This window comes from Bos grunniens, chromosome 4 (assembly GCF_055505025.1).
Source record: "Bos grunniens cultivar Pamir isolate PY7600 chromosome 4, Bosgru_T2T1.0, whole genome shotgun sequence".
Lineage (NCBI taxonomy): Eukaryota > Metazoa > Chordata > Mammalia > Artiodactyla > Bovidae > Bos > Bos grunniens.
In genome coordinates this window covers 54129486-54156404 of record NC_141168.1, presented here as the reverse complement: position 1 = coordinate 54156404, position 26919 = coordinate 54129486, and the positions used below count along the sequence as shown (strand labels likewise).

Here is a 26919-nt window from a genome sequence, read left to right as displayed (position 1 = left end):
TATATGCTGCTAACTTACTTCAGTCGTGTCTGACTCTGTGCGACCCCATAGACGGCAGCCCACCAGGCTCCCCCGTCCCTGGGATTCTCCAGGCAAGAACACTGGAGTGGATTGCCATTTCCTTCTCCAGTGCATGAAAGTGAAAAGTGAGAGTGAAGTCGCTTAGTTGTGTCTGACCCTCAGCGACCCCGTGGACTGTAGCCTTCCAGGCTCCTCCATCCATGGGATTTTCCAGGCAAGAGTACTGGAGTGGAGTGCCATTGCCTTCTCCAATATGTATATATATATATATATATATATATATATATATATATATATATATATAAAACTCAGTTCAGTTCAATTCAGTCGCGTCCAACTCTTTGTGACCCCATGAATCGCAGCACACCAGGCCTCCTTGTCCATCACCAACTCCTGGAGTTCAATCTTGAGCTACTCAAAATTCTTTCATCTTGGGTATGAGCTTAATGAAACCAACGTTTACTTCAGTTCAGTCACTTAGTCGTGTCCGACTCTGCAACCCCATGGACTGCCACATGTCAGGCTTCCCTTTCCATCACCAACTCCCGGAGCTTGCTCAAACTCATGTCCATCGAGTCATTGATGCCATCCAACCATCTCATCCTCTGTCGTCCCTTTCTTCTTCTGCCTTCAATCCTTCTCAGCATCAGAGTCTTCCAATGAGTCAGTTCTTTGCATCAGGTAGCCAAAGGATTGGAGCTTCAGCTTCAGCATCAGTCCTTCCAATGAATATTCAGGACTGATTTTCTTTAGAATGGACTGGTTTGATCTCCTTGTAGTCCAAGAGTCTCAAGAGTCTTCTCCAATACCACAGTTCAAAAGCATCAATTCTTCAGCACTCAGCTTTCTTTACGGTCCAACTTTCACATGCATACATGACTACTGAAAAAATCATACCTTTGACTAGACCTTTGTCAGCAAAGTAATGTCTCTGCTGTCTAGGTTGGTCATAGCTTTTCTTCCAAGGAGCAAGTGTCTTTTAATTTCATGGCTTCAGTCACCATCTGCAGTGATTTGGGAGCCCAGAAAAATACAGTCAGCCACTGTTTCCACTGTTTCCCCATCTATTTGCCATGAAGTGATGGGACCAGATACCATGATCTTAGTTTTCTGAATGTTGAGCTTTAAGCCAACTTTTTCACTCTCCTTTTTCACTTTCATCAAGAGGCTCTTCAGTTCCTCTTTGCTTTCTGCCATAAAAGTGGTATCATCTGCATATCTGAGGTTATTAATATTTCTCCAGGCAATCTTGATTTCAGCTTCTGTTTCTTCAAGCCCAGCATTTCTCATGATGTACTCAGCATATAGGTTAAGCAGGGTGACAACATACAGCCTTGACGTACTCCTTTCCCAATTTGGAACCAGTCTGTTGTTCCATGTCTGTTTCTAACTGTTGCTTCTTGACCTGCATACAGATTTCTCAGGAGACAGGTAAGTTAGTCTGGTATTCCCATCTCTTTAAGAATTTAACATTTACTTGGTAAGCAAAAATAAAGTTTGAAAGGTCAAAGTCGTGACCAGAATGATAAGCTCTAATTTAAGCAAGCAATCTAGTTATTCAATCCAATTTAAGTTTTATTGAATGAGGCCTTTGGTGGGAAACTCTGGTTCAACAGGAATTTATACCAATATGGCAAGAACTTATTGTTAATAGAGAAAAATAACAAATTATGACTTTCAAAGGGAATAAAAGACTTTTACAGGTCTCTGAGGAACTAACAACTGATAAAGAGTTTCACACTCATCATTGTACATTTTATCATATATAAAATTTTATGTGTCATTATACATTATGCATTTTAAAAGTTTCGATAGCTATAATATGGAGCAAACCCCATTCATTAGTTAAAACTGTTAAATGAAAAGATTTAACCCTATGATTCTTGCTCATATCCAAATTTACATATATTTTGCTTCAACACAGCCAAACCTATACTTTTAAATCATTTTTACTCAGATGTTAATTACACCTAAAAAGTACTCAATATTTATTCATTTATTCCTACCTAGAAAAAACATCTCCTTATAGTGCCAGGTTTCCAGTGTTCATACCACTTACAACACCTGGAATTTTTTATTTGTTTGATTGTTTATGTCCATTCCTCACAAGATTGTAAATTCCATGAGGGCATGGAAAGTGTCATTTTCTGTCTCACCATTGCAATGCTTGGCACACAGTAACCTTCAGGTAGGTATTTGTTGAATAAATGAATAGTGAGAAGGCCGTTTACAAACTGAACATACAGGGTAAAAATTAGGGTTGTAATGATTATTCATTCTGCTTCATAAGTGTGTGTTTTGTGTTACTTAGTGCCAGGAAGAGCATCTTAATCAGGGCAGGCTAAGCCACAAAATGGAAACAAGCCCCTTGACCTCAGGTTCATGATGCAATGAAAGCACATTACAAGTTCACTTGGTAAACCCACTCAGCTCCCTCCAAATAGTTTCCCACGTAAGTGGCAATCCTGAGTGTCTCTTCTCCAAGTGGTGACTCAGGGACCCAGGTTCTTATCTTGTGGCTAAGCAGACCCCTGGTCCCCTCACTAGATCCTGTGCCACCCAAAGAAAAAGGACAGATATAGGAAGAAGTTTTGGCCAAGACTAGAAGATTTTACATCCCCCTTCCCACTCTCCATGTTGGCAGAAATCAGTCACATGGTCTAACCTACCTGCAAAGGGGTCAGAAAATGTGGATTTGTGTGTGTGCCCAGGAAGGGAAGGAAATAATTTTGGCAAGCACATAGCAAACATATTTTTGCCCCACAAGAACAACTGTCTGGCCATCAAACATCTAAGCTAAGTATGAAATCTTAGTAACACTTTAATCTTTACAATAAAAATTAAGTTACATGAAAAATTTCAAGTGGCAGCTATTGTTTTTAAGCCATCAAAATGTAAAGAAAAAAGTTTTGTGTCTGTATGGGTCAGCTAAATTCCTTCTGCTTTACATTGTGTGTCTAGAAATACCATCCAGCACAACTGTTCATTTAGTCATTTGGGTCAGTGATCCTCAAAGTATGGTGCCCAGATCAGTAGTATCTGCATCACCTGGAAGTTTGTCAGAAAGGCAATTTTCAGACCCCACCCTCCCCCCACACCCCAGAAGTACTAAATCAAAAAGTGTGTGAACAAGCTCTTGAAGGGATTCTGAGGCATGCTAATATTTAAGAACCACTTATCTCAATAACCATTAATTAACCAGAATAAACTATCATGTTGAAATGTGGTCATCATTTTGATTAAACACACTCTCCATATGGATGTCACTTGTCACTCTACTCTTAACCCCATCATCACAGGCTAACTTGAGTATTCTCACTCAACACAAGTTAATATTCCCTTCACATAACAGATCTTGTTAGAGTTATTACTCATCTTCTTGCTGTCATTAAACAGTACTGTCCAGCATCTAACACAGTACCTGGGACCTGTGATGGTACAATAAGTGATCTATGAATGAATAAATGAAGGAGTGAATGAATATTTCAGCTTAAATGATGGTTTCCTGAAGGTTACACATGACCTTATTTCATACTTATCCTCCTTGATGGGCTTCCCAGGCGGTGCTAGTGGTAAAGAACCTGCCTGCCAATGCAAGAGACAAAAGAGCCTTGCGTTCGATCCCTGAATCAGGAAGATCCCCTGGAGGAGGGTATGGCAACCCACTCCAGTATTCTTGCCTGGAGAATCCCATGGACAGAGGAGCCTGGAGGGCTGCAGTTCATATGGTCACAAAGAGTCAGACATGACTGAAGCAACTGAGCACACATGCACGAATCCCCCTTGATAGCTCCCTTGTGGTCGATTCCCCTTCTATTTTCTCTCTGGGTGGGACTTATTTCTTTCCCCTCAAGGATCCTGGAATTATGAAACTTTGGCCTGCTCTGTTTTTGTTTTTTTTTTTTCCCTTGGCCCTCTTCCCTCTCTCCTCTGTCTCTCTCCAAACAGGGATGCACATTAAGCTGTCAGTGTGTTTTATTGTCAACCAAACAGTTCTGACTTCGTTTAAAATTTGTAGCTTCTTTATTCTACCCTACCCTTTCTTCAACATTTAAAAGTGCTGCTTCATCCAAATCAGTACACTTGTACAGAACTGAACAAAGCCTTATGCAATCATACCCATGCTACATGGGATACACTCCAGTTTCTGGTCTGTTCCATTTCACTTTTGTAAAATGCTGGTTACTGCCTGATAAATTGATTTTATAGCCCACTCATGGGTTGTAATCTGTGGTTTGACAAATGATGGTCTAAAGCAGTGCTTAACAAACTTCAGTGCATGAGAGAATCAACTGGAGACCTCGCTAAAACAGACTGCTGGGCCCCACCTTCAATGATTCTCCTTTCTTAGATCAGGATCGGACATTGAGAATGTGCTTTCTCACAAGCAGCCCAGTGATGCTGATGCCATGGGACCTCAGAACATCCTTGGAGAAGCACTCGTCTCAAGGACACTCTCCTGTACTGAATCAGAGCTGTTGTTTTAATGTCTCAGTGACTCTTCAAGAGACCAAAGCCCCAGCTCTTTAAAATTGTGTGAAGCTTTCTCATGCTCTGTTTTTCTTTCTCCTGACAGGTTTAAATGATGATATTTGATCAAAGACTTTTGGGGTTCACAATTAGTTTGTACTGTTAAAGTACTTCCTGTTGACAAAACTGGTGACCAGAAACCCACACTGGAACAAATAAAGCAGCTGTGAACTTAGTAAAAATACCTGACCGAGCAGTTTGCTGTTATCTAGTTTGAATTCCAGTCAGAGCACGTCTCTTTCCTTTTGCACTTACTCTTTTTGTGTGTGCTTCTCTTTCCTCTCTTGCCCACTCTTTTAAAGTTATGACGGGTCAGACCTTTGACATACAGCAGATCTGTACCGGGCAGAAGACCTGTCACGCCCATTTATCTGCTCAGTCAGGCCACAGCCTCCCCACCAGGCTTTCCTACAGCCAGCACCAGCCCTACATCATTTGCTAAAGTCTCCGCCATCCCACTTTCCTCTTACTATAGTATTTAAAAGGGCATGATTTTGCCTTTTCTTTCTTTTTTTTTGGTATTATATACTATCTGGTCTCCTTACCAAACTATAGGACTATAGGTATAATTGTATGTGCGCACTCAGTCGTGTCTGACTCTTTGCAACCCTGTAGACTATAGCCCACCAGTCTCCTCTGTCCACGGGATTCTCCAGGCAAGAATACTGGAGTGGGTTGCCATTTCCTTCTCCAGGGGAGCTTTCCAATCCAGGGATCAAACCCGCATCTCTTGCATCTCCTGCATTGCATACGGATTCTTTACTCTAACCAGGGAAGCCATAGGTATAATTACCTATCTTTAAATAGGCCTTTTTCCTATTCTTATGTTTCATTTTTTACATAAATGAGGCATCTAAACATTAAAATTTATCCTAATCCATCCTACAAAAGACTTGAGTGGTAATTAGAAACTTATATCTTAATAAAACTGAAGTCAGTTGAGAGGAATATTTAGGACTCGTGTTGTTGGGTAATTTTTCATAGGACATCAATAATTTAGATAATGTCTTTAATACACTTTTTTGGGGGATCACAAGTAAGCCAAATTCTTCCATCCCTTTACTTTCATTGATTCTTTAATCAATCATGCCTGTCTTCCAAAAGATGGAGCCATCATGATAGGATCCTAAGCCACACCATGAAGTGGATAAGCTCAGGCCAGCATTAGGCACTGGCTTTGCCTAGCTTTGGCTATGGGATTTAGGACAAGCCACTTCACCTGGCTAAACCTGTTTCCTCTGTAAAATGCAAATGATCATAATACCCATCGCACAGAGCAGTTGTGAGTCTCAAAAGACTCAGTCTCTACTGGAAAACACTTTGAAATTTGTTAATAGATGCACACATTTTAATCTCAATGTGATTGTCCCTAGCAGGTTGTAATAATTTGCATTACTTCTAGCAAGTTATGATATTATTCAGTTTAATATATACTAGTACTGACTGGGATTGATTTTACCACTTTGTATAATTTGAATACATTATTGGCACAATTTATTGGTAGTAATTGTTTAGTAGTAATTTACTAATAAGTATGTCTATCACTACTCTAATTTTGATGACAATATGACATAATGGCAAATCTAATTGTCATAAGATGGATGAATATGTATGCATGTATATATATAAAATTTGAAAAGAAATTGTCATTAAGAGACCAGGGACTAGTTATTTGAAATATATCTAAAGCTTTAAAAACAAAAAATCTCTTGAGTCTACAAGATAATTAAATCACGCTTTCACTAAGGAGACTTCAGCATCCTAAACAGGACTAAACATGTTGTGACAGCATTTCATGTTAATCAGTGGCCAGATCCCTAAGCTATGTCAAACACAGATTCTGAAATCATTTTCCTTTCCCAAAACAGCTTGAGATACCATGTCAGCAACTACTAATAAAATAACTTAATTCTTGCTTATCAAAATGATATGGAATATCAATAAGTGTAAATGTTTATATTATGCTGTCTTCTCAATCCACCTTGGATTGCAAACAATATATTTTTTCCAATATTTAAAACCCATCATACAAAACAACCACAACACATGATGATTTTCCTCCCTTATGAAGAAATCCTCAGCTTCCCCACACTGTTTTAAATTTAAAAGGAATCCCCGCTCTGAGAGGCATACTGTTGAAAAAATTTAAGATTTAGTGGAAAGGTGTGTCATGAGGTTAGTACCAAGGGGTGTTTCCCTGCCTCCAGAAGTGAAGAATAGCTTGGCTTGGAGAAAAAATAGCTCTCTGCTACATAATGCATGTGGGCTCTTATCCAGTGCATATACACTCGCCCCCCTGCTTCCTGTCACTTGCTGAAATCGCTATGGTTATACATCAATGATTAAATAGTATTATAAGACATTTTCCCTAACCATCTCCTCCCCTAGACCGAAAAGTAGCCAAAAGCCCCAATGAAAGCAAGCCCCTTATTTTAAGCCTAGATTGCATAAGCCTCCCAAATACAGAACTCTGTTTCTGTTTTATTTTTAACTCCCTACAGTGCCTGCTTCTGAGACACTCTGCACACAAAAGACATTAGTATCCGCCATTAGGATCACGACAGGCAGCCGTGACAGTACCTGTCCTGAATCTGTCCTGATTTACCAGGCTGTCATCACCGCATTAAGTTTGCATGTGTCCCATTTACCATCTTCTATGCTTTTCAGCCAGGAAGTCCATATCTCGGGTGACCAGTTCCCTTTGGGTAGCTGTTGATTGATGTATGCCACCAGGTTAGGGCAGGTTGGAAGTAGTAAACTCATAATTGCTGGATGATCTATCCTTGGCAACCAGAGAGAAAACAGAGTAATAAGAGCTACTGTTCAACTTGCCCCACCCTCTGTTTCCCAGAAACTAGCTGGGCTCTGGCTGCACTCTCAGGATACAGGTCTAAACCAGGTAGGTTTTGGAACATAGCCCTGAACTAGGTTGTCCTTGATTCATGGAAACTGCAGAATACCTTGGGACCTGCGCTGGAGATGTCTTCATTCTTTAAGCAAAAGGTGACTGAGCATTTGTAATTGCCAGGCCCTGTGTTTACCAGTGGGGATGCAAAGTTAAAAGGGTCCCTGCCTTTGAAAAACTTAGAGCCTAGAGTCAGGGGACATAGATATAAATCATGAGATGATTAGAGTGCAGTGTGATAAATGCATGCTGGAGCCGAGTGCAGGGACAGGGGTTGGGTGAAGGACAGATGAATTCCCAGAAGTGATACTGAACTGAATCTTGAGAGTTGGCTTAAGCAGCCACAGGCATTCCAGGCTGAGGGAACATGAAGCAAGGGAGAGCTCTGAGCATCTGAAGAGCAGCAAGCAGTTCATTAGAGCTGAAACAAAGAGTGGGAGGCGATGAGGCAAGCGACTAGGCTGGAAAAGTAGGTTGAGGCAAAGTTTAACTGGCTTGGTGTGCTGGGCTAAGAGGTTGGAATCAATCCAGAAGACAAAAGACAACCACTTTCATAAACAGGGAAGTAGCATGATTGTATATACATTTTAGAAGGATAACTCAAGCAGTATTTTGGAGAGTTTCTTGATAGGAAAGCACAGTGGAAGAGGAAGACAAGTCAGGAGACTGATGTACAGTGGATTTAAAAGCTATGAAAAGAGTAGCCACCACAGGTCTTGGAGGCCCATCAGGTGTTGTACATTACTGAAAAAGGACAGTCAAGGATAACAGGTAAGCTTTTGGGTCCCTGGGAGCACTAGATAGGAAAGATCAATTTTGAGAAGTGGGGAAATACGTTCAGCTCTACAAGGCAGAACAAAACCAGCCTTTGGGTTGTAACAAGCCATGGAGTTAAGTTTTGTTGGCTTTAGGCATCCAATCCTATACTGAATTTGCACAGGGATATAAACAGCTTTCTCAAAGCCCTGGATTTCATTTAGTACAATGCTTCTCAGTGCAAGAACCACATCTCCCACTCTCCAGCTCAGTGCTATTCCTAGGATAGACATTCTGAATATGCAGAACCACAGGGCAAGGAGAGGTAGTGCTGTGTGCAGTCAGGTTGGAGGGCGACCAAATATTAATGCTGGGTGTGGCAAATTTATTTTTCCTCCTTGTTAACATTCCATGAATAAAGGAAATTTAGGCCTTGTTATTTTCCCACACAGTCCACTATGGACAGCAGTTTTCTATCACAGTGAATTAGGCTATTAAAAGGTTCATCACCTCAAAAATTGCATCCTTGCCACTGGGCCACCAGGAAAGTCTCAGTGACTAAGATGCAATTTTTGAGGTGATGAACTTTTTAACAGGCCAATTCAAGCCCTGGTCAAGGAACTAAATCCCACATGCCACAACTAAAGATCTCACAGGCTGCAACTGATAAAGATCCTGCATGCCACAACAAAGATCAAAGATCACTGTGCCTCAAGTAAGACCCGGCATAGACGAATACATCAGTAAATAAAAAATTAGTATCTAAAAATTGCATCTTATATTGTTGTACTTAAAATAATGACTGTGATAGGCAGGGAAATGCCCACCTAAAGATGTCTATGCCTTTATCTATGGTACTTGTGAATATATTACCTTACATGGCAAGAGGGACTTTGCAGGTATAAATAAATGAAGGGTCTTGAGATAGGGAGATTGTATGATCTGAATGGGCCCAATTTAATTTCAAGGTTCCCAGAATTGAAAGAGACACATGTACCCCAATGTTCATTGCAGCACTGTTTATAATAGCCAGGACATGAAAGCAATCTAGATGTCCATCAGCAGACAAATGGATAAAAAAGCTGTGGTACATATACACAATGGAGTATTACTCAGCCATTAAAAAGAATACATTTGAATCAGTTCTAATGAGGTGGATGAAACTGGAGCCTATTGTACAGAGTGGAGTAAGTCAGAAAGAAAAACATGAATACAGTATACTGACGCATATATATGGAATTTAGAAAGATCGTAACGATGACCCTATATGCGAGACAGCAAGAGAGACACAGATATAAAGAACAGACTTTTGGACTCTGTGGGAGAAGGCAAAGGTGGGATGATCTAAGAGAAGAGCACTGAAACATGTATATTACCATATGTGAAATAGATCGCCAGTCCAGGTTCAATGTATGAGACGGGGCTCAGGGCTGGTGCACTGGGATGACCCAGAGGGATGGGATGGGGAGGGAGATGGGAGGGGGTTTCAGGGTGGGGAACACATGGACACCCATGGCTGATTCATGTCAATGTATGGCAAAAAAACACTACAATATTGTAATTAGCCTTCAATGAAAATAAATAAATTTAAAAAAATAATAATTTCAAGGTTCCTTATAAATGAAACAGGGAGGAGGAGAGGAGAGGCACTAGATATCAGTGTGGATTTTCCCGACCGCCAGCCTCTCTGCTCTGCAGGAGATATACCAGACAGCACCCTGGGTCCTTCCCTAAGTCCTGGCAAACACAGGACTATTTTTAGAACTGTAATTTCACCAAATATATACTTACATATTTTGACTTTTCAAAATGATACATCAAGAAGAGTGATACAGTGCAAGAAGAACTCAGTGGGCCATTGCTAAAGACAGGGGGCTACAAGCCAAGGAAAGCTGGTAGCTTCTAGAAGCTGGAAAAAACAAGGAAATGGATTCTCTCGAGATCCTTCAAGAGGAACACAGTCCCACCAACATCTTGGTTTTAGTCAGTGTGACCCATTTTGGATTTCTGACCTCTGATACTGCAAGATAGTAAATGTGTATTGTTTTTAGGCAACTGTTTGTGGTAATCTGTTACAGCAGCCATGTGTGCTGGTCCTTTGTGTTGGACTTTTTGCCAGGCTCCTCTGTCCATGGAATTCTCTAGGCAAGAATACTGGAATGGGTTGCCATTTCCTTCTCCAACAGCAGCCATAGGAAACGAATATATTGATTGTTCTTTAAGACTTCAGAAGCTCCCTGATGACAAACTACATTTAAAGAAAATCTAATAACCGTGACCAATGAAATTCTTATGTAGCTAATCATACATATTTTTTTCTTGGCTTCCTGCCCTATTCGTGAGTCATGGTAGCATAAGATGCTTGATTTCCTGAAGCTAGGTATTACAAGTATCTGAGATAGCACGCTGCTTTTGAAAGACCCTAAGTGGAACACAGCTGGGACTTCCCATCACCTGCCTCAAAACAGCGTGGTGAGCTGTCTTCCAAATGCAAGCACTGAGATTAGGTCACAGCATTAAAAAGAACAGCCTTTGGTTCAGGGTTTCTGTGTTTTACAAGAGCTCTGAAAAGTCAAAATATGTAAGTATATAATATATTTGGTGAAATTACAGTTCTGAAAATAGCCCTGTGTTTGCCAGGACTTGGGGAAGGACCCAGGGTGCTGTCTGGAGCATCTCCTGCAGAGGCGGTCGGGAAAGCCCACACTGACATCTAGTGATGCAAAACTGCACTGCCAAAGGCTCCAAACCTGAAACAGTTTGCGTCAACCGGTTCCTGGTTTTCGTTTTCGAAGCGCTTACCCTCCTAGAGGGCTCAGGACTCGGCGTGGACCAGATTGACCAGGTGACGTCAGCGATCGTGGGCGGGGCCAAGGCGGGTCAGGCTCCTTTACGCTGTGTGTGTGTGTGTGTGTGTGTGTGTGCGCGCGCGCGCGTGTGTGTGTACAAAGTTCAGCCGTCTAAGAATTTTGCGTCTTTGTTTTTAGAAATAATCATTTCTGCGCTCTATTAAGCTACAAATTTTACTTCTAAAAGCCTTTTGGTACGTCTGGTGACCAGACCCTTTAGTGCCAAATCAGTTTAAGAGCATTTACGTTTTCAAGGTTCACAAAGCAATCGCGTCGGCTGTGATAATCCGGAGCAAGGAATAATCTGCGTCAGGCAAGCACAAGTGCAGCAGGTACATGCCTTTTTTTGCCGCTGGAACTTTATCTGCCTTTGATCTTCATCAGCTATGTAGACAAAAGCACAGAAGAAATGGCAAAGAATGCCCCTTACATTTCACTTTTTTTCTCCGGATGCACATGGTGAAAATAAGTCAACAGAGTTACGATTTCTGTTTCCTTACTGCGGGCAAAATTAGAAGCAAGACTGGGTTTTGAAGGCTGTTGCAGTAACCCAGGTACAAAATGATGAGGGCTGCACAATCATATGAATACACTTAACTGCCACTGAGCTGTGCACTTAAAGACGCTTTGAATAAACAAGGTCCTACTGTATCGCACAGAGAACTATAATCATTATCCATAAATAGTAATGAAAAAAGTATGAAAAAGAATATACGTTTGTGTAACTGAATCACTTTGCTGTTTGCTGTATAGCAGAAATTAACTCAACATTGTAAATCAATGATACTTCAGTAAAATAAAATTATTTTAATGATTAAAATTTTTGTTACATATATTTTACCACCAGAAAAAAAAAAAAGTAAGAGGCTGACCTGCATCAGAAACAGTGGGAAAGGAAGAAGAGTCTACAGGCCTAATGAAATGATTGGGTGGAGATTCGTTTTCATACCATGGGCAAATTGTGAACAAATAATAAACTCTAGAAGATTAATGCCAAAAAACACTCTTACAACTGTCTGAAACAAACATACTGAAACAGTGTGGAATAACTTAATCAGATTTTACAATGAAGTGTATTTTTTCCATACATTTAGAACATTTTCTTGTATGGCATAAAAGTACCAAGCTTCAAGCAAATCATACAGATGGGAAAATAAAATGTGCTACACTAAAAGCACACAGATTTAGCAGAGAAAGGGCAAAAAGAAAACACACACACACATACACACACAAACACTTCGTGAGGGATCTCTGATTCAGTTTTGTGTCAGAAGTAAGAAAGATAAAAAACATTTCCAGAATTGAGTTCTTTGTAAGGCAAGCAAAAACAAAAAAGGTATTTAAATAGGAGGAACTTCAGACATGACTTGTGCAAAGAGCAGATTCACAGGTTTGGAAATGACAATTTTTAGAATTTGTAACATATTGAAATTATGATTCATTGGCATTCCAGGGAGGAATTAGGAGAGATCTGGAATTTCTTCAGTAAAATGCAACATTTCAATTAACATTTAGATGTACATCTATGGAGTTTCTCTAGTATGTCTTTTAACACACATCATCAGTTCAGTTCAGTTCAGTCGCTCAGTCGTGACCGACTCATTGCAACCCCGTGAACAGTAGCAGGCCAGGCCTCCCTGTCCATCACCAACTCCCGGAGTTCACCCAAACCCATATCCATTGAGTTGGTGATGCCATCCAACCATCTCATCCTCTGTCGTCCCCTTCTCCTCCTGCCTTCAATCTTTCCCAGCATCAGGGTGTTTTCAAATGAGTTAGCTCTTCACATGAGGTGGCCAAAGGATTGGAGTTTCAGCTTCAACATCAGTCCTTCCAATGAACACCGAGAACTGATATCCTTTAGGATGGACTGGTTGGATCTCCTTGCAGTCCAAAGAGACTCTCAAGAGGCTTCTCCAACACCACAGTTCAAAAGCATCAATTCTTCGGCACTCAGCTTTCTTTATAGTCCAACTCTCACATCCATACATGACCACTGGAAAAACCATAGGCTTGACTAGACAGACCTTTGTTGACAAAGTAATGTCTCTGCTTTTCAATATGCTATCTAGGTTGGTCATAACTTTCCTTCCAAGGAGTAAGGTCTTTTAAGACACGTCATACTACTAATAAATTGTGCTCTGTTTCTTCATGCCTACCCCTCTCCAATGACTGGGTGATGTGAAAAATACTGTCAAGACCGTCAAGGCCAATATGGCAGCTACAATTAAGATTTCATTTTAATACAGCAGGATTTTCTTTTCTTTTATTAGGATTTTTTCCTACTGAATTAAAGTTATTTGATAATAACTAATGACTTTCAGTAGTAAAAGAGTTTCTTGTGGAGCTCACAAAGAACTGAAAAAGAACAACTTGAAAAAAAAATTTTTTTAAGCCCCATCATTCAGAAAGTTTGATACACATGAACTTTAGAGAAATGAGTTTTGGAAAGCAAGAGTATCTCCTCGAGGAGTTTTATAAACTCAGTCACTATGCAGGGAAGAGCAAATGTCTGCTGTCTTCAATGCTCAATATTAGAATGATAATGACCTACAGTCAAATTTAAAATAGTGATGGCTTGATAATGTGAATAACAGAAACTGTCTTGTTTTTCATAATTTAGTGCAATAAAGCTAATGGATTTTGTATACTTTTCTAAACTACTTAATGGACATTTTATGATGAAAAATAATTATCTTTCTTGTCAGCCAAGATATAAAGAACCCAGATTTCCTCATTTGAAGAGTGGACAGCATCAGAAATAAGTTTATATCTGTTGAAGCAGTAATTCTAGGCATCGATCTACAGACTGATGCAGGTATGTGAGGAAGCCTTCACAGTAAACTAAGAAAAATTAGTTCAATGCAGCAGTTGCTTTCTTATCTAGAAAACGCTAAATGTCTTCCAACAATATGATGGTACCTCCAAAAATTAAGCATTCAATTACCATATGATCCAGCAATCCCACCTCTGGGATTATACCCAAAAGAATTGAAAGCAGTGACTCAAACATATTTGTTCACCCTGTTCATTGCAGCATTACTAGAAATAGCCAAAAGGTGGGAGCAACCTGTGTTCCTCTGTGGATGAATGGATTAAAAGAATGTAGTATATACATATGATAAAATATTATTCAGATTTTTTTTACTCGAACAATAGACATTTATTTCTCACAGCTCTGGAGCTGGGAAGTCCAAAATCAAGGTGCCAGTAGATCTGGTGTCGGATGAGAGCCTCCAAGTTACTGTCTTCTCATTGTATTCTCACACAGGGGCGAGCAGAGGGAGAGAAGAAAGGAAGGAAACTGTGACACACGCTACAACAGGGATGAAACCTGAAGGCTTGAAAGGAGTCAGTCACAAAAACAAACAGACAAAAATACTGTGCGATTCCACTTACACGAGGTACCTAGAGCAGTCAAATTCATAGAGACCAAAATTAGAATGGTGGTTGTCAGGGGCTAGGGGGAGGGAGATATTATGAGTTGTTAAGAGGTACAGAATTTTAGTTTGGCAGGATGAAAAATTTTGGAGACTGGTTACACAATAATTGAACATAATTAACACTACCCAACCGTACACTTAAAAATGGTTAAGATGGGAAATTTTCTGCTACCATATTTAAAATTTCTTAAGGCTAAACATATTCATTTCACAAAACTTTCCTTTAAGATTATGTCCTTCCTAATCTTATGATAATTGTCAGATCAGTCGCTGAGTCGTGTCAGACTCTTTTCGACCCCATGAATCGCAGCACGCCAGGCCTCCCTGTCCATCACCAACTCCCGGAGTTCACTCAGACTCATGTCCATCGAGTTGGTGATGCCAGCCAGCCATCTCATCCTCTGTCGTCCCCTTCTCCTCCTGCCCCCAATCCCTCCCAGCATCAGAGTCTTTTCCAATGAGTCAACTCTTCGCATGAAGTGGCCAAAGTACTGGAGTTTCAGCTTTAGCATCAGTCCTTCCAAAGAACACCCAGGACTGATCTCCTTTAGAATGGACTGGTTGGATCTCCTTGCAGTCCAAGGGACTCTGAAGAGTCTTCTCCAACACCACAGTTCAAAAGCATCAATTCTTCAGCGCTCAGCCTTCTTCACAGTCCAACTCTCACATCCATACATGACCACAGGAAAAACCATAGCCTTGACTAGACGAACCTTTGTTGGCAAAGTAATGTCTCTGCTTTTGAATATGCTATCTAGGTTGGTCATAACTTTCCTTCAAGGAGTAAGCATCTTTTAATTTCATGGCTGCAGTCACCATCTGCAGTGATTTTGGACCCCAGAAAAATAAAGTCTGACACTATTTCCACTGTTTCCCCATCTACTTCCCATGAAGTGATGGGACCGGATGCCATGATCTTCGTTTTCTGAATGTTGAGCTTTAAGTCAACTTTTTCACTCTCCACTTTCACTTTCATCAAGAGGCTTTTTAGTTCCTCTTCACTTTCTGCCATAAGGGTGGTGTCATCTGCATATCTGAAGTTATTGATATTTCTCCCAGAAATCTTGATTCCAGTTTGTGTTTCTTCCAGTCCAGCATTTCTCATGATGTACTCTGTATGTAAGTTAAATAAGCAGGGTGACAATATACAGCTTTGACGTACTCCTTTTCCTATTTGGAACCAGTCTGTTGTTCCATGTCCACTTCTAAGTGTTGCTTCCTGACCTGCATACAAATTTCTCAAGAGGCAGAGCAGGTGGTCTGGTATTCCCATCTGTTTCAGAATTTTCCACAGTTTATTGTGATCCACACAGTCAAAGGCTTTGGCATAGTCAATAAAGCAGAAATCAATGTTTTTCTGGAACTCTCTTGCTTTTTCCATGATCCAGTGGATGTTGGCAATTTGATCTCTGGTTCCTCTGCCTTTTCTAAAACCAGCTTGAACATCAGGAAGTTCACGGTTTACATATTGCTGAAGCCTGGCTTGGAGAATTTTGAGCATTACTTTACTAGCGTGTGAGATAAGTGCAATTGTGCGGTAGTTTGAGCATTCTTTGGCATTGCCTTTCTTTGGGATTGGAATGAAAACTGACCTTTTCGAGTCCTGTGGCCACTGCTGAGTTTTCCAAATTTGCTGGCATATTGAGTGCAGCACTTTCACAGCATCATCTTTCAGGATTTGGAATAGCTCAACTGGAATTCCATCACCTCCACTAGCTTTGTTCGTACTGATGCTTTCTAAGGCCCACTTGACTTCACATTCCAGGATGTCTGGCTCTAGGTCAGTGATCACACCATCGTGATTATCTGGGTCGTGAAGATCTTTTGTGTACAGTTCTTCTGTGTATTCTTGCCATCTCTTCTTAATATCTTCTGCTTCTGTTAGGTCCATACCATTTCTGTCCTTTATTGAGCCCATCTTTGCATGAAATGTTCCTTTGGTATCTCTGATTTTCTTGAAGAGATCTCTAGTCTTTCCCATTCTGTTGTTTTCCTCTATTTCTTTACATTGATCGCTGAGGAAGGCTTTCTTATCTCTTCTTGCTATTCTTTGGAACTCTGTATTCAGATGTTTATATCTTTCCTTTTCTCCTTTGCTTTTCGCTTCTCTTCTTTTAACAGCTATTTGTAAGGCCTCCCCAGACAGCCATTTTGCTTTTTTTGCGTTTCTTTTCCATGGGGATCGTCTTGATCCCTGTCTCCTGTACAATGTCACGAACCTCATTCCATAGTTCATCAGGCACTCTATCTATCAGATCTAGGCCCTTAAATCTATTTCTCATTTCCACTGTGTAATCATAAGGGATTTGATTTAGGTCATACCTGAATGGTCTAGTGGTTTTCCCTACTTTCTTCAATTTAAGTCTGAATTTGGCAATAAGGAGTTCATGGTCTAAACCACAGTCAGCTCCTGGTCTTGTCTTTGCTGACTGTATAGAGCTTCTCCATCTTTGGCTGCAAAGAATGTAATCAATCTGATTTCAGTGTTGACCATCTGGTGATGTCCATGTATAAAGTCTTCTCTTGTGTTGTTGGAAGAGGGTGTTTGTTATGACCAGTGCATTTTCTTGGCAAAACTCTATTAGTCTTTGCCCTGCTTCATTCCGTATTCCAAGGCCAAATTTGCCTGTTACTCCAGGTGTTTCTTGACTTCCTACTTTTGCATTACAGTCCCCTATAATGAAAAGGACATCTTTTTTGGGTGTTAGTTCTAAAAGTTCTTGTAGGTCTTCATAGAACTGTTCAATTTCAGCTTCTTCAGCGTTACTGGTTGGGGCATAGACTTGGATTACCGTGATATTGAATGGTTTGCCTTGGAAACGAACAGAGATCATTCTGTTGTTTTTGAGATTGCATCCAAGTACTGCATTTCAGACTCTTTTGTTGACCATGATGGCTACTCCATTTCTTCTGAGGGATTCCTGCCCGCAGTAGTAGGTATAATGGTCATCTCAGTTAAATTCACCCATTCCAGTCCATTTCAGTTCGCTGATTGCTAGAATGTCAACATTCACTCTTGCCATCTCTTGTTTGACCACTTCCAATTTGCCTTGATTCATGGACCTGACATTCCAGGTTCCTATGCACTATTGCTCTTTACAGCATTGGACCTTACTTCTATCACCAGTCACATCCACAGCTGGGTATTCTTTTTGCTTTGGCTCCATCCCTTCATTCTTTTTGGAGTTATTTCTCCACTGATCTCCAGTAGCATATTGTAGAGAGCAGTAGTTTGGGGAATTTAGTTTTGTTTTTTTGTTTTGTTTTTTTTTTTTGCTTATTTGGGATTTTTTTTTTACTTCCTTATTTGACACAATGAAATATTGGCACCCTGATATTGATTCCCAAACTCATTTTGAATTTTTATTCACCTGTGAAACCTAAAAGGTGGGGAACCATTGCTGAAGAGATCAGTGGTTCTCACTTTTGCTTTTCCTACATTTCCCACAGCCTCAATAGGGCATACTGTCAGCTGGAGTTTGGGCCTTAAAAGGGCAGGGTGCATATCAAAAGAGCTGGGAGTCATGTACCTTAGATAAAGACTCTGGGTGATTCCAATAGGGCCTTCTCCCCACACCCAAATGGCAATGACCACTTCCCAAACCCAGCTAAACTGAGAATTCCTGCTCAGTAGTAATATATCCAGGATATTTGAGTGGGGTTAGAAAGGACCTTGAATATTCGTTGGAAGGAATGATGCTGAAGCTGGAGCTCCAATACTATGGCCACCAGATGTGAATTGGAAAAGACCCTGAAGCTGGGAAAGGTTGAAGGCAGAAGAGGGTGGCAGAGGATAAGATGGTTAGATAGCATCACCAACTCAATGGACATGAATCTGAGCAAACTCTGGGAGATACTGAAGGACAGGGAAGCCTGGTGTGCTTCGGTCCTTGGAGTCACAGAGTCAGACATGTCTTAGCGACTGAACAACGACGACAAGAAAGGGCCTGGATACCTCATTTATTAATCACCATCTGGCCTTCTGCACAGGTCTATGCCTTAGTCTGCCAGAAAATGGGTAGAACTTCTAGGGAAGCCAAGTCCTTCTGAAATATCCAACAACCAAAACCATACAGAAGGCTTTTTAAAAAAAGTTCTGATACAAATCCTTCACACTGGAATGTGAACACATTTTTCTTTACTCTTCCAGGCTGTTATTTCAATATTCTAGATTATTTTTTTCTACAAGGGAAGATGGAAGGATTTAAGTCTGGTCTTCCAAACTGCAGATGTGATCCATTAGTGATGCAGGAAGCCAGTTCAATTAGGCATGACCAGTATTTATTTTTTTAATGAAGGAAAAGAGTATTGAAATACTAGAAAACATCAAAGTGCATTACATGTAGTGAAGGTAAATATTACTTCATTGGATTCATCAAATGATCTTTATAATCTGTTATGGCTTCAAATTCTATGACTCTCACTTTCATAGTAAACACAGAACTCTCCCTTCACCCATAAGCAGCTTCCCATCCCCCTCAACAAATCCAGGGCTTCCCAGGTGGCTCAATGGCTCAATTTGCCTGGAAAACCCCATAGACAGAGGAGCCTGGCAGGCTCCATAAAGTGAAAAAGAGTCAAACACAACTGAGCAACTGAGCATAGGTGCAACAGATCCAAGAACTCCTATTTGCCTTTGAAACCCATGTGGTGTCCTGGCAACAATCCACCTTGATTCTTTCACGTGAACTTGGACATCAGGCTTTCCTCTGGATCTCCCTGCCCAATGGGGTAATGATTTTCATAGTGCTTATTCTACAATATTGTAATTGTTTGTTCATCTTCCCACAGAGCTGTGCCTATACTTCAGCAAGGTCAATTGCACATAAGAGAAATGAGTTAAGGAAGAAAGGAACCAAGCTATATTTGCTTAAAGGAGTGGTTCTCAGACTTCACCTCACATCAGAATTCCCCTGGGAAGCTTTTTATAAGTTCGATACTGAAACCATAACCAGACAAAGCAGAATCGCTGTCAGTGGAACCCAGGCATCAGGATTCTTTCAAGCTCCCTATGGAAGTCCAGTCTCTGTGGGGTCTCTGGGTCCTGGTGCACACAAGGTTTGTTTGAGCCCTCCAAGCATCTCTTGCAGCTATGGGGTTTGATTCTAAACAACGATTTCGCCCCTCCTACTGTCTTGTTGGGGCTTCTCCTTTGCCCTTGGATGTGGGGTATCTTTTTTGGTGGGATCCAACATTCTCCTGTTGATGATTGTTCACCAACGAGTTGTAATTTTGGAGTTCTCGCAGGAGAAGATGAGCACATGTCCTTCTACTCCACCATAATTGTAGAGTTTTTTGTTTTTTGTTCAAGCTGGATTTAGAAAAGGCAGAGGAACCAGACATCAATTTGCCAACATCAATTGGATCATCAAAAAAGCAAGAGAGCTCCATAAAAACATCTACTTCTCCTTTGTTGACTACACCAAAGCCTTTGACTGTGTGCATCACAACAAATTGTGGAAAATTCTTAAAGACATGGGAATATCAGACCACCTGACCTCCTGAGAAATCTGTATGCAGGTCAAGAAGCAACAGTTAGAACTGGACATGGAACAACAGACTGGTTCCAAATCGGGAAAGGAGTATGTCAAGGCTGTATATTGTCACCCTGCTTATTTAACTTATATGCAGAGTACATCATGAGAAGCCCTGGGCTGGATGAAACACAAGCTGGAATCAAGATTGCCGGGAGAAATATCAATAACCTCAGATATGCAGATGACACCACCCTTATGGCAGAAATTGAAGAAGAACTGAAGAGCCTCTAGATGAAAGTGAAAGAGGAGAGTGAAAAAGTTGGCTTGAAACTCAACATTCAGAAAACTAAGATCGTGGCATCCGGTCCCATTACTTCACGGCAAATAGATGGGGAAACAATGGAAACAATGAGAGACTTTATTTTGGGGTGCTCCAAAATCACTGCAGATGGTGACTGCAGCCATGAAATTAAAAGACCCTTGCTCCTTGGAAGAAAAGACAACCTAGACAGCATATTAAAAAGCAGAGACATTACTTTGCCAACAAATGTCCATCTACTCAAAAATATGGTTTTTCCAGTGGTCATGTATGGATGTGAGAGTTGGACTGTAAAGAAAGCTGAGTGCCAAAGAATTGATGCTTTTGAACTGTGGTGTTGGAGAAGACTCTTGAGAGTCCGTTGGACTGCAAGAAGATCCAACCAGTCCATCCTAAAGGAAATCAATCCTGAATATTCATTGGAAGGACTGATGCTGAAGCTGAAATGCCAATCCTTTGGCCACCTGATGTGAAGAGCTGACTCATTTGAAAAGACCCTGATGCTGGGAAAGATTGAAGGCAGAAGGAGAAGCGGACGACAGAGGATGAGGTGGTTGGATGGCATCATTGACTCAATGGACATGAATTTGAGTAAACTCCGGGAGTTGGTGATGGACAGGGAAGCCTGGCGTGCTGCAGTCCATGGGGTCACAAAAGTCAGACATGACTGAGCAACTGAACTGAACTGACGGAAGTCCAATGTGCAGACAAGGTTGATACCCACTGGTTTAGACAGGACCTGGGATCGTGTTACAGTGCCAATTCTGGTTTCCTAGGTCTGGACTAGGGTCCAGGAATTTTCAAGCATACTTCCAGGTGATATCAATGTTGCTGGTCTGCATATGTTTGAGGAGCTAGAGTATATTATGGATGCTGACGATATAGAATGAACCAAAATCGCAAAATCAAGCAGAGCTGGAGGACAGTGAAGTTACTGACCAGCTATGTGACTTCTGATGTAAACTTCCTGGTATAATTTCTTACTAGCTGTGTGACCCTGGGCTAGTTACTTAAAGGTTTTCCCATCTGATAATGGAAACATAACAGTATTAAACTCATATGTGGTAGTGAAGTGGTAGTGAAGAGCAAGCAGCAAACTTCATAAAGACCTTGGCACATACATGTGTTTATTAGTGTTATGATTATGCATTCCGACTCCACTTACAATCTTTATGCCCTTGGTAAGTTACTTAACCTCTCTGAGTTTCAGTTTCCTCAAATATAAAATGGGAACTCATAATATCTATCCTACAAGATTGGCCTTACATAAAAAATGGTATATAAACTTCTTAGCACAGTATCTGACCCATGGACATGGTCAATAAATGGTTATTTATTTATTTATTATAAATGAAACTAAGTTTCATTTGTATTGGAATAAATCATTCGGACCTCCCATAGGTACATTCTCTACTTAGCCATCTGCCAGAACTCAGAACCTCTTCCTGCCCACACCCTCCACAGGCCCTAGGCTGTGGGGACAGATGACAGAAGGTGGAAAGCTCATCTCTTTATTTCAACATGTTACAGTTCAACAGAAGGACTTGTTTTTACCATCCAATTGAGTTTACTTGGGTAGGTTTTGGCAGCAGCAATTATTCTCCTTATTTCTTTACAGATGAAGAAGAAATAGACTTGGCTCTGACATGTCAGATTTTCTCAAGCAAGTCCCACATGGAGGATAAAAGCTCTCAATTCTAAAAAGAGACAGAGAAAATACTCCTGGCTTCATGCTCCTTTAAAGCCTCTCTTTCAAAACACTTTGAAGGCCTACAATGTGCCAGGTGTTGTACTAGTTTCAAACAAACGTTTGAACAAATTGCTACAAGATCACAGGCAGGATTCTGGGGGACAGTGGGAAGCAATCTCTGATGGGTGGAGGTGGGGCCAGAGAGGACATAGTATTTACCAAAGAGGTGCTATTTTGGTTGGGCAGTGAAGGTCAAAGAGGAATCAGTAAGTGGGAAATAGGGGGAAAGTTGCTTAGGAAGAGGAAATGGCATAGACAGTAGCGAGGAGGTGGGCAACAGCTTGGTATGTTTGAGGAATAGCAGGTGTCCAGAATGGAAGAAGACAGAGCCAAAAAGTTAGCCTGGAGCCAGACTGTAAGTTAGATAAAAGAGTTTGAATTTTATCCTGTTAGCCATGGTAGAATGACCACATAATTCATCATCCAAATGGGTCACTTTTGAGAATAGAAGGGCATGCTAACCAGATGGGATAACACAACACCCAACATAAAACTGAAATTTTCCAAGCTAATGGGGCGATTCAGTCACCCTAGCATTGCCACACCTGTAAGGCCTGACACTGTTCAGATGTGTCTATATTATAGAGGGGAGTCTGATGGCAATGCACATAGGAAAGCAGAGGGGATAACTGGGAACCCAGTGGGGTTGGAGAGGAGAGGCATCTAAGAATGTTTTATTCAGAAATGGAGTGAATCGATTATATGGAGAAAGAATATGTAATGACTCAGTATTTCTAGGCTGGGTAACATGGAGACTAAGGAAGATAAGAAGAGAAGCAGGTTTGGGGAAACCAGTTTGTACAATCTGAGGCATGCTGAGCTGGAGATATTTGCTAAATATTGGTGTCGATGTCAGTGTCGGGCAGGCTGAGTGGAGACTTGGGGCTCCCAGGTGGAGATGGGAGGTATAGGGGGACGAAGGACCAAGTTATTCATGCAGCACTCACAGACAGGACAGACATCATCCTTGACAGCAGAGCATCCATCACAGCTGATCTTTTTAGAGCAGCGCAGGTGGAAGCCAGGCCACTGCTTGCTGAAGATCGCTTGGGAATGAGTACTAGAAGGCAACTAGAAACCACTATTTCCAGGAAGTCAACAACCAGCAGGAAAAGGAGTTACAGCCACTTGAAGGAGAGGCAATTTCCCTGCTTTATTTTCCTCATGCTGTTTCCTTCTAAGTCTGGTATAACGTGTGGTTAGAAAATTAGGGGAAAAGCAGTTGAATTCACCCCGTGTCCCTTGGGTCTAAAATTCAGTCAGGAGAGCTGAACTTGAAGTGATTTTCCTTGTCCAAAGTGATGGTAGCTTTAAACCACTATGTTAAAGAGTATATTTTCCAGTCCCAAATCTTGTTGTCTTGGCTTGTATTGGATATAACTTGGTAATGGCCCCATTAGGACATTTTAGTGTATAATGCTTTTGCACATGTGTTGTGAGCCACTATAGATTAGCTATTATAAATAGTGAAAATGTCAATGAAAAGAATTTTATGTAATGAATACTCATGATTCTGTGTGTAAAGACCAAAGATGGATGAATCAGTGCCCTCAGAGCCTGCAGAAAGCAATGACTTTCCAAAGACAAAGGCCTTGACTAACTTTGATCTGAAGATATTGCAGGTCACCAAACTTGTCCTTATAGTGGGTCATCTCCAGTGAGAGAGACTTATGGGCTTTTCTATAATATAAAGCTAGAAAGAAACCCAGGTAATAGAAAGCTCAGAGAAATAGACTGCCTTGAAAAATGATCAGAGTCTAACTATGAGAAGATGAAGCTATCAAGGGCTGCAATTCTTGCCTTTACATCCTGATGTATGAAGGGATGAGTAAAAATAGTTTGTTGGCATTAAGAAATGCTCCTACAGATAGACCATCCTTGGTATATTGATAACAGCTCTCCATTTTTTATCTTGGTATAATTTCCATATACTTAAAATTCTCATTAAAAAAATTTTTGGTCCTATTCCCCCTTGAGAATTTCTCTACCATTGCTACTGGCTATGCATATGATGATAACTTTTATTTCTCAAATTTCAAACATTGACACTACCATCCATCAGTCTCAGGTAACTTCTTAGTCATGGGAAACTTAGGTACCTGGTCAATATCCTTTTCCCTGAAGCAGTATCATCATTCAAGAAGATTTCAAAATCCATGTGGACACCCTCTGTCTTAGTCCATGTAAACTGCTAAAACACAATACCATAAACTGAGTGGCTTATAAACCACAGAAATTTGTTTCTCACAGTGCTGAACCTGAGAAGATCTTGAATCAAGGTGCCAGTAGATTTGTTGTTTGGTGAAGGCCTCCTTCCTGGATGGTCATCTTTTTCCTCACATGATGGAAGGGGCTGGGAAAGATTGAGGGCAGGAGGAGAAGGAGGGGTAACAGAGGATGAGATGGTTGGATGTCATCACCAATTCAGTGGACATGAGTTGAGCAAACTCTGGGAGATAGTGACAGACAGAGAAGCCTGGCATGCTGCAGTCCATGGGGTTGCAAAGATTCAGACACAGCTTAGCAACTGAACAGGGAGCTCTCTGAGGCCTCTTTTATAAGGGCACTAATCCCGTTCATAAGTGTACCACCTTCATGATCTAATTGCTTTTCAGAGGCCCCACCTCAGAATACCATCACCTTGAGGGTTATTATTTAAACACATGAATTTCGGGAGGATACAAACATAGGGACCATGGTATCCTCTCATCAGCCTGGCCTCAAAAATCCATTATCTGCCACCTTCCTCCACAGCAGTGGCATTTACCTACCTTCCACTCCAGCTCTCCAGTCCCATGATCCTACCCTGAATCTTGTCATTACTTGAAACAATTCCACTATTTCAAAACATGAACCCACCTGCAATGTAGGAGACCTGGGTTCAATCCCTGGGTTGGGAAGATCCCCTGGAGAAGGGCATGACAACCCGCTCCAGTATTCTTGCTTGGAGAATCCCCATGGACAGAGGAGCCTGGTGGGGTACAGTCCATGGGGTCGCAAAGAATCAGACATGACATGAGTGACTAAGCATACACACTGTACTCCACTATTTCAAAACACATACTTGTTTTCCCCATTAAGACTTCACTGGAGCAATGTCAGTGAAAATGGCAGAGTAAGGACCTCCAAAAATTCTTTCCTCCATAAAAACAAGGAGGAAACTGGCAAAAAGTTGTCAGAATCAGCTTTTTCAAAACTCTGAAAATTGATCAAAGATTACAGGAATTCAAGAAGTTTTTATTCAAGAAAAACAGTTGAATCTTACAAAGAAGAGTGGGTTTAATTTGCCCGGTTCCCATTACCCACATCCCCCAGCTCTGTAGCCTTGAAAACCAATAGGCAACAATCACAGTGAAAATTAGCATGCCGACAGCAATGGGACAGCGTAAAATGAAACTAGAGCACCTGCAAAGCCTCTTTCTCACAGAACAGTCATGATTTGACCTGTCTGCTGTTCCCCTGAAATATTCCAATTGCAAGGCAGTCTTTGACTTCTTTTGGAGCTCACCCAATGTGAAAAGCCTTTTCCCTGAGGACTTTTGTTGAAAATACTTAGAAGCAATTATTTAACCTCATGACTACTTCAAGGCAATGGATATATGTTGGCAAACAGTAGGCTAACCTAAAAGCTTAAAAGGAAAGGCTGGGGAATGCCCATAAGGACTTCTAAAAACTCTAACACATTCCTGGGAAACTAGAAAGCTGTGGTCATACATGGGACCGTTGCATATGCTCAGGAAAGACCTGAGAAGGCCCTAAGTTCTCGCTGCTATGCAACCTAACGTTGAAGCTGTGTGTAGGCAGGAAGTGTAAGCTAAGGCAGAGTTGTCAATTGCCTGACTGGATGTTGAAGGCATGCTTCAACATGTATGCAAGGGCCCTCTGCAAAGAAAGAAAGATCCATTGGTTCCCAACATTTAAGGAAATTTCTATCTAATAATTACCTAACCACTAAGCAAACAAACAAAATGATCAGACATGAAGGAATTAATAGGCAATTTAATAATAATATTTGGAAACTTCAATATGATTCAATAATGGATAGAGCAATTAGAGAGGAAACCAAGAACTGTTACAACTCAGTAATAATAAAACAAATAACCCAACTGAAAAATGAGCAAAGAATATTTACAAATATCCAATAAACACATGATGAGATGCTTAACATCATTAGTCATCATACAAATCAAAACCACAATGAAATATCACTTCATACCCACTAAGATAGCTATCATATAAAAGACAAAAATAAATTTAAAAGAAAACAGACTCATGAGAGGGTAGTGGGGAAGACAGACAATAATGTGTGTTGGCAGGATATAAAGAAACTGGAACCCCCTAGTGATTGCTTATGGAGTGTAAAATTGCACAGCCACTTTAAAAAACAGTTTAATAATTCCTCAAAAACACCCTAAACATAGAGTTGTCATAAGACCCAGAAATGCTACTTCTAGACATACCCCTAAGAGATTTGAAAATGTGTCACACGAAAGGGGGTAAACAACATTATTCATAATAGTCAAAAGGTGGAAACAATCCAACTGTCTGTCAATTGATTAACAAAATGTGATATATCATACAGAGGAATATTGTGCTGTGCTGTGCTTAGTCACACAGTCGTGTCCAACTCTTTGCCACCTGGTGGACTGCAGCACACCAGGCTTCCCTGTCCTTCACTATCTTTTGGAGTTTGCTCAAACTCATGTCTGTTGATGCCACCTGACCATCTCATCTTCTGTTGTCCCCTTCTTCTCCTGCCCTTGATCTTTCCCAGCATCAGGGTTGTTTTTTTTTTCGAATGAGTCAGCTCTTCGCACCAAGTGGCTAAAGTATTGGAGATTCAGAATCAGTCCTTTAAATGAATATTCA

The 26919-nt window shown here is 40.9% G+C and overlaps 1 long non-coding RNA gene across 1 annotated transcript; it reads left to right on the top strand.

Annotated features, from left to right (window-relative positions):
* The first annotated feature begins 350 nt into the window (after positions 1-350).
* Positions 351-22019, top strand: LOC147374160 (uncharacterized). Its single transcript, XR_015162514.1, has 3 exons — positions 351-13879; positions 14333-14465; positions 19296-22019. It is a non-coding gene; the product is annotated as an uncharacterized LOC147374160 (long non-coding RNA).
* The last annotated feature ends 4900 nt before the right edge of the window (positions 22020-26919 follow it).